The following is a 10,181-nucleotide window of genomic DNA, read 5'->3' on the forward strand; positions in this document are numbered from 1 at the left end:
AGATTATAACCAAATATGACTTCTCAGTATAATGTCTTCCTTATGGACAATGTTTTCCCTTCATCATTTCATGTTTCTTGTCATGTCAATATCATAAAATACAACACGGATAATTCAGCTGCACATAATTGTTTGAAGATCATCAGTTTTGTGGAAGTGTTGCCCACGAAACCTTCTTTGAGAGAAGCATAGAGATGGAAGTCACAGATGTTAGAAACGAAATCTGAACACGTGTTTCTTCAAAATTACTGCCACTCGCAGTTGCAATTTCGTGATTTTGTTATACAGCAAAAAATGTCACAAGCCACAATAAATATTTGCCTATGAACACGATTATTCATTAGTCACAAGTTGGACGTATTAATACAGAAGTTGAGTAAGATATATTAAAAATATTTTCGGCCATTACAGTTCACATTGCCGAGTTCATTTACGCTGTATCTGGCGACGTACATTATGAAAATAGTTTTACAGCCTAGTTTTCATTGCAAAAGGCTACGTCGTAAGGTTATCATGTCTAAAGAACACCTATCTTCCCTATTTCATTGCCACAAACCGCCTGCTATAGGAGGATAGTGATTTTCAAGTGCCCATTTTAACAGTCCAATCGCACAAAAATCCATAAGCACTGTGTTCAACCACTTTGCTGCCATTTTTTGTATGGAATAGTAAGAATGCTGGCGTTTTATTATACAGCTTTTTGAAGTATGCGACGGTTTAACAGATACCTTGTAGAAACAGCTTCTGTCGCTTTTTCAAACGAAGATTTTGTTTGTTTTTCGAATTTCGCACAAAGCTACTCGAGGGCTATTTGTGCTAGCTGTCCCTAATTTAGCAGTGTAAGACTAGAGGAAAGGCAACTAGTCATCACCATCCACCGCCAACTCTTGGGCTAGTCTTACCAAACGAAGATCCTTCTTGATTATGTTGTCTACTGTTTCCTATAGTACATGGATAGCTTCTGTCACTGACATTTTCCTTCTTGTTACAAGACGCCATACTTAGATGCTTATCATCACTGGGTATGAATTGTTGCAGGTATAATTCTAAAGAGACCTGGTGTCTTAAGCTAATCGATATTTCATTATTTTCCAAATACACAGAATATCCTTGTTAAATGAATTTTAAATCTCTTATATGAATGTGTCGACGTTGTATGTCAGAAAGGAGCGTTACACACTCTTTCCAAAACCAATAACGTTTTAATTTCATCATATTATTTATGAAACATCAAATAATATCGATATGTAGTTCTGATACATTCCGTTCCACTGCGACTTAATATCGGCTGTGGTTGTTAAATGCCTTTGCACGTCCAAAATAAATGTATTCAATCCTCTCTAATCCTACTTTTAAAACATCATTTTATGATACGATACATATGTTATAATCTATATAAAGTCTAGAATATATATATTTATATAGAAAATGTAGAATGGAAAAATCTTACGAGCACGAAAATACACTCATAGCAATGAGATTATACCGAAAATAGAATATTCTTAGTAAATACTCATAACAATAATAATTAAAAGTTATATCAATCATTAGATATTTATAAGCCTATTCGTACAGATGTTGTTCCACAATATGTATGTATCTATCTATATAAAAGAAACATAATAAGTCTGTTATGTAGCAAAAGGTATTTGACCTTTCATGTTTATATGTTTTTGAATTTCACGCACGCTACTCGAGAGCTATCTGCACTATCCATCAAAAAATTATGAAGTGATAGAGAAAAGAAGGCACTGAGAATCTTCAATACTTTAAGGTCCGATAAAACACACATGCACACCTATCAATGTTGAATGGGAAGATTATTTGTGTAAGAATGAAAAAGGTGCATTGTTCAGTTAGTGTCATTTGTCTATTTTCACTCTCGCGTATATGTGTGATAAATAAACCTCCTATGAAACTACTTAAAAATCAAAGCAGATTATTAATCATTTTTGCATAGATATTAAGCTCTCTTTTGTCATAACACAAAGAATATTGGAAAATGATTAAGGTCTTGAAGACTTGCGAACTTTTGCCCGTTTATAATAATCTTAAATCCCTGCTGGGCTGCCAGCAGTTAAACTTGTTTTGTTTTGTTTTACTTTAGCACAAAACTACACGAGGTCTATTTGTGCTAGCCGTCCCTAATTTAGCAGTATATCACTAGAGGGAAGGCAGCTGGTCATTACCACCACCGCCAAATCTTGAAGTATTCTTTTACTAGCGAATAGTGAGATTGAACGTAACATTATAACACTCTGACGGCTGAAACGGCGAGCGCGTTTGGTATGACTTATATTACGAGTCGAGCGCCTTAACCACCTGGCCATACGAGGCCCTTCAGTAGTTAAGACAGATCTGTAGATAATGGACAAGAATACGAAAGAGACTTTAAGGTATATATATTTGAATACGATTATTGTTGTTGTTGTTGTTTTGAATTAAGCACAAAACTACACAATGGGCTATCTGTGCTCTGCACACCACGGGTATCGAAACCTGGTTTTTAGCATTATAAGTCCGCAGACATACCGCCGAGCCACTGGGGGGCGAATACCATTATATTCTTCGTTACGTGATCTATTAAGATAGTTATTTGTCTAAACTACGTGGCTGGCTTTTTAAAATCAAAATCGGTTTTTTCTATATTTTAAACAATAAATCAAACAGATTTGCTACTTTTTGAGTCATACTTGGATTATTCTTGTTTGTTTTTCGAAAGCCTATTATGTGTTCAGACACGTACAAAGGAGAAAGTGGGATTGACTGAACCCCCTATTTTTGTGATGCTTACGATATTTAATGCTAATTACATAGTCTACATTCTTCTTAAGAAGCATTTGAATTTTTTGGCTTGAAATAGTCGCATGCAATGGCTTCTATTGACACTTTGTAATTGGCAGTCCAAAGTCGTTTTGCTACTGTCAGGTTTTGCAGGCCGCATTCTTTACAGTAGGTACCTGTGATTTGTTGGCGTTAAATTTCAACAACAAACAAACATACGTGATATAGTAGTACTTGCCCACTTTTTTAAAAATAATTTATTAAAACAATTCAAACAAATATGCAAGTGTTCGTTAACACAATTGTATCCAGAGATGTAAATAATTCTCCCTTTTCCATCAAAGTCCACACAGACTGATTCAATTACTTTCGAGCACAAATGACAAAATGAATTATCCTTCTGTGCTCTATTAATGCGGTACAGTCTGTAGTAATCTCACTTTAAAAGAGTCACTATATGTTCTTTATCGCTAAACACAATCACTCAGTCTAGGTCTAAATAATAATCTTTTGACCTGTATTTATACCATGAAAGAAGTCTAAAACATTAAATGCAATACTAGATATTTTGTTTTAAGAATATTCAATTAAAACAATGATAAAAATTCAGAAGGTTTTAGCAATATGATACATCAACATTACAACCGCTAACTCATAAGAATTGAACGCACACGCTACACAACGTATGATTCGTAAACAATTACGTAAACAAACTTGCCATAACACTATGTAACACAAATTTTGTTCCTGGATAGTATGTGTTATTTCTTAATTGCTTATGTTCTAAAAGTACAGAAAATGGCCATTATTCCCTTCAAACTTTGCTTTTGTGGCCTGGATAACGAAATTTAGAAATTAATCTATTTTCTACGTAAAAACGGGCAAATTTGCACATTTTCATTTACATAAGGTAAGAATAAAACAACATATGAATCAAGATTTACATGCATTTATACTAAAGTTATACAAAATTGACCAAAAACGTTTAGAAGTGAATAGCTTTCCGAGATTTGCGACTGTAATGTAAATCACTTTCACGTATCAGCCCCCAAATATAATCTCGGCATTCGACTTTGTTAAACCAAAATCTCTGATCAAGTCGTTGAGGTCTCTTAGGTTGGCGTAAAATGGATTTCTCTCACCAGCTGCACCCCTGAACTTGTAATCTGGATCTTTAACGTCTACCTCCTCTTCTGATCTATTGCTCTCTTCTGAGGATGGCTGCTTTCTCTCTGGCGGAGTGGGTACAGGGAGCTCAGGGCAGTGTGGCATTGAGGCGATGGATGATGGATGGTCTGGATACATGATAACAGATGCATTCTTGCCAGCCAGACGTTTGGAAGGGTCCACCATGTAGAAGTAGCAATTGCTTGAGTGGTCAGTGGATTCACGTCAAATTCTTGGAATATCGAACTTCATGGCTCTCTTTTCCCCTCTGTACCATCCTACAAAAGAGCAAAATAAAATTGTTATTATGAAAAATAAATTTATTTCATCCATAACTAATGTTTAAGAGGTTCATGCAAAATATTTCATTTGATATGTTTTTCTATATTATTGGAAATAAAAAAAGGTATTTAAATTTTAAAAGGTATAAAATTTGTATAATATAAAATCTTACTATTCAAGCGAGCAAACACTGTCCGTTTTCATTTCTAGAGTTTTTTGCAGTGCTCACAGGTAAAATGAGATGCCCAGGGTTTGTTTTGATCCCCGACAGGCATGCCGAAATATGCCTTGTAGGCTTCACACATTTTAGCAGATACAATCACAGAGTACGTTTTTGCTCTTGTCTTGATAAACTGGCCACATACATAGCAGAATGCGTCTGGAGAATGCTTGCAGCTTCTTCATGCCATCTCTGATAAAATCAGATAGATCTATGTGTTCACTCAGGCAGCTAGAACTAAACTGAAGTGGTGAGTGGTGAACCCCTGTATATATATATTACTATGGAAAGTTCTAGAAAATTCTCGTAAATTCTACAATATTCTTGAAAATTCTTGTAAGTTCTACAACAATCTAAAAAAATTCTTGTAAGTTCGAGAAAAATTTTCTATCAGCTACTCAGCACTGAATCTACCTGGATTGTTCTGGAAAATGGGTAAATTTGAAAATGTCATTATCCAAGTCACAAAAGCAAAGTTTGAAGAGAAAAATAGTTGTTTTTTTTCCATTTACTTTGAGCATAAGCAATTGGAAAATAATACTTTCTGCCCAGGAACAAGAAAAGGTAAAAATTTTATTACATAGTGTAATCTGTCCCTTTTTAAAATAGATAAATACGAAACACACTCCATTATATAAAATATTTATATCATAATGCTTCCATGAAACTTAAACTACAAACAGTCGTCTATATCTAACAGTTATACGTGGTTTGAGCTCAAAGAAGCTTCGTCGTGTCACAGAAACAGAACTATAAAGTGGTTCTGGGTTTGAGATTTAAGCATTTTCATAGGATTTTGTTCTCGTACAAGGAAGTAGCTGAGAATTGTGCTAATCTTAAACCCATTTGAAAATTCCCCGCTATACGAGTAAAACTTCACAGTGTACGGTATATAAGCCAGACCTTCGACACTTCTTACTGAAGAGAATAAAGCTCCTGCGTGAAATTGATTGCAGCGATATGCGAATGTTTTTGCCAGCAAAAGAAAATTTTGTCGCATGTCAACCAAGTCGTTAGTTCTATGTATTCTTGCTACTTTAGTAACTAATAAACTTTTTTATGATGACGATAAACCAACTTGAAGTAAAAACGTTAGCTTGAAGGTAACAAGATCGAAACGTTGTTCTGTACTTTATTTTAATTAAACTTTTAATATAGCTTTTGATATGCAATTAGAATAGCTACTTTGTGTTGTGCTATGATATGTCTTGTGTTTTAAATTGCACATTTTTTGTTTAATTCATAAATACCTATGCATGATATTATAATTCGTCTGTGTACAGATGAGCCCAACAACAATATTTATGATGGCTATTATGTATCATATGAAGTACAATGTAATGTTAAAGTTATATACTGGTCGCCTAATTAAAATTGATATATATTTTTGTTTTCAAACATTGCAGATGATACAACCCAGTCATCATCTCAGTCTTTCTCTGGTGCTGGCGATGAATCTCAATCTTTTGAGGTTGCCACTATTCAGATACATTCTTGTGGTTGTGACGCTGATGATGTGCAAATTGGTTCACTTGAACATAAAACTTCTTCAAGCATTAATAACTCTGTTCTTCCTAAACCACCATCATTGCACTGCACTACAACAATTATGGATTCATCAGAGAGTTGTCATAGTAGTTCAGTAATCGCTGAGCTATATGTTGACAGTAGCAATTTGTTAAAGCCAACAAAACGACTTGATGAAAAATACTATTAGTAATATCTATCAAATATTGAAAAATATGTTCCTATCTTTGTAAGCATGTGGCACTGCCAAAAGTTCTTCTTGCTACGCTTTGCAATGAGTGTAACCAGAAGTGTAAAATAGCTTGCCTTGAAATATACTCATGGCTATTATACAGTTCAAAATTTGGTGTCCTTTTCTGTGGTCCTTGTGCTACTCTTCTTCCAGTGCATAGTTAACGTGATGAACTAGTACTCATCAACAAATCATTTAACAACTGGGTAAACTTGGTGATTCTTTAAGCAACAATTCTAAGCAGGTTTATCATCGTGATTCTGTACAAGATGTTAATGCTTTGAAGGTTCCACTGAACATCCATCATCCAGTAGAATTGATATTATTACCAACAGTTCCTTTCAATCATGTAAAACTTAGAATAAGCATATTCTTCATCAAAGTTCTCGTGTCATTTTGTTTTTCGGAAAACAAGGCTTGACATTTCAAGATGATATTGAAGATGTAAATTCTTTCAAAAATCCTAACAATTTTCTGGTTCTACTTAAAGATTATGCTGAAATCCTGAGAACTCTTTTGTATCTTCCGTAGGCAATAAGTGTTATATATTTATCTTTCCACTTAAAAAATGATACCATTGCTTCCTTAGGATATAATGTAATTCGAGTAAAAATTATTGATGAAGTAAGCAGGCTGGATTCTACTCTGTTCTTGCTGGTGAAGGGTCTTCTTACAATATGTCTCCGCTTTATAGATGACAATTATGTGTGTTTTGTGTTTGTGTGTGTTTTTCTTATAGCAAAGCCACATAGGCTATCTGCTGAGCCCACCGAGGGGAATCGAACCCCTGATTTTAGCGTTGTAAATCCGTAGATATACCGCTGTACTAGCATGGGGGCACAATTATGAAATTAAGAAAACTTTGTTGACTTTATTAAACTACAGAGGATCAGAGCAACACATATTGTTTGGTTAAATTACAAAGATATTGACTGATGTTAGATTACCTCTAAATGAATTGCATGGTCAATTGATGGAAGAAATATGATGGAACATCCGCATAGCTGGCGAAAGATATGAAATTCGAAATATAAAGCAAAGCCTTATACACCTACTGTGCGTGTCAACACTTTTATCTTGCTATTATAAATTTATGTTCAGTTGCACCAATACAAAATTGTAAATATAAAGTTAAAGGACTGACTCTTTAAATTAAATACTAATTTAAACATGGAACTATTAAAGGCAATCTATCAAATAGGCATCCGGCATGTAACAGCTTCATCACTTTTTCTGCTACTCTGTGTGTGAATTACACGCTGGGTTGAGAATATTGAAGGTTGGAAAAGGTTTTGTTTATGTTATCCTTACCTTACTTACATCAGAATATGATGTTATTGTGCATAAAGATGATAATTTTGAAGTGTTTAATGACAACCGTGCTGTTGACTTATGTAAATATACTGGAATTGTTTAAATTAATTTTTGTTAACTACTTTACAACATAAAGGAACTGTTTGAAAAAAGCTTATATAAATTTACAATGTCCAAACTAAAACATTGTTTCTGTTGTTCCTAACAGAAAAATATTGTAAAGAACTGATTTCACTTAGAGTAAACGTGTATGATTAGTAATATCATATCATCAAGGACAAAAGTAATACTGTAAATAAAACTAATATTAATTCTAACATACCACTAGTTAGCCAACGACAAGCCCAACGTTCAAGTGCAGAATATAGTTCCATGGAGATTACTTTAAGATAACAGTAATCATTCCTTTTCTTGTCCACATTATCAGTAATCTTTCTTCCATATTGGATGCACATGTAAAGCAAACAGCATCAGTTCAGAAACTTATACCATCAAAACTCACACAAGAGTTAAGTTCATGTTCATATGAACATTCAGCATCTGTTCTCCCCCAAGTAGTGTACACAAACCGAAAAAAGACTTAATGTTCTAGTTTTAATACATTGAAACGTGATGTGAGTTATTTAAGGAATATTTTCCCAGAAAAATGAAGCATGCTAATATGTTATTTCAGTAGCACATAAATTCACGTATATGATAACGAATGATTGAAACAGCTAACATACTATTGTTGTAGAGAGTTGTTTAATCTAGTAATAAAATTTAACCATTAATAACTACTCTGTATGTAGATAGTACAGTACTTAACTATAATAAAACACGCATATTTATGATAATCTAATTCTAGCTCCCTATGCGGTGTTACAGCAGAATGATGACTTGTTGTTTTTTTTTATTGGATATTTGTAGATTTTATGTAAACAGCCAGGTAATTGTTTAAGCTATATTTCTTGCAAAATCGGTTCCAGATTTAATCTCATAGTATCTATTTATTACTTTTTGTATGTGGGAGATATGCTTCCAGACCCCCGGTGGCATCACCATGCTTTGCATACTAATTGTGATTTGTACAATATGTGTTGGCTTTAGATCTCATAAATTAGAACCCCCCTCTGAAACATTTTGAGGAATAATAGCAATGGTATGAAAATGTCTACATTTCCAGCAAGTAAATTTTTCTTCGTGGTTTTGATTACTTTTTAATATTTATATAAGGAATACGAAAACATATTGTATTAAATTTTTGACTACAAAGAACGTTTCTTTTTCAATAATATACATTGTTCTAATAATAACAAATGTTTTCTTATTAAAATCAAAATGCATGTTTTTTTACATAGACTAACATCAAATATTAAAATCAGACAATATGAGGTAATCAAAGAGGCAATGGATTTTCTTTACCGAATAGAAGCCTACTGCCAGTATGAGCACAACGTACGCACTGTTAAGCTTGTATGGCAGGTGTTTGCAAATTTGGTATGCAGGTGGTGCTACGATCAACCCTAGGATATTGCCGTTTGAATTTTATCTAATGTGTCACGTGTTTTACTTATATTATCTTTGGTTAAAAATTCACTAACCCAGAAAGAAAAACCTTAACATTTAAGATAGAAAAATATATTTATAAATCAAATTCAACAGGGTTATATAGATTTTATTTGTTTCCTTTTTATTTTGCGCAATGCTAACACAAGAACTATCTATGTCTACCCGTCCCTAATTTCGAAACGGTAGACTAGATATAAGGCAGATAATTAAAATCACTCACCGCCAATTCTTGGACTACTTTTATCTAACCCAATAGCGAGACTTGACTGTCATTCTAACAAAGCTCATCCAAGCCTAAAAATTGCGAAACGCATTTTTGAGGCAACTGATTTTTAACACATGTGTGATTATGACTTTAGATAATCTATAGAGAAGTCAAGGTAAAATATAAAGTTAAATTACACAATTTAAGTACAGCAAAGAAATGTCATATTGAAGTCACACAAGTAAAAATATTTTAGTGTTGTTCAAAGGATTGCACGTGTGTGTGGGTATGTGTGGAGGATTGTACTTCATCTGACATGCCCCCCGTTAGTACAGCGGTTAGTCTACGGATTTAGAACGCTAAAATCAGGGGTTTGATTTCCCTCGGTGGGCTCAGCAGATAGCCCCATAAGGCTTTGCTGTAAAATCACACACACACACACATTCATCTGATATATTTCAAGTAACTTCACCCTACTACTTGCTAGTGAAAATCAAAACGTCGCCTTTAAACAAACTCTCAACAGTCGGAAAACTACTACAACTTTTCAGGTACAAAATTAGTGAGGAACAAGTAATGAATTTTTAAAGTTTCCTCTAAAATATAGTTTATAAAGAGTGATGGACACTAGGTGAGCGAAACTAAAATGTTCATTATTTAATCTTCAAAGTAAAAACTCTCGGTTAAGTATAAATTACATATTTCATACAAGGCAAAAATAAAGACATCTTTTCTTAACCAAACCCGAGAATATTGTTATTTTCCTTTTCTTTCACAGCTCATTTGCCCAAGAGACCTTTTGGACCTGGTCTGGCATGGCCAGATGGTTAGGGCGTTCAACTCACAATCTGAGAGTCGTGGATTCGAATCCCTGTCACACCAAAGCATGCTTGCCCTTT

This window comes from Tachypleus tridentatus, chromosome 6, assembly GCF_004210375.1.
Source record: "Tachypleus tridentatus isolate NWPU-2018 chromosome 6, ASM421037v1, whole genome shotgun sequence".
Lineage (NCBI taxonomy): Eukaryota > Metazoa > Arthropoda > Merostomata > Xiphosura > Limulidae > Tachypleus > Tachypleus tridentatus.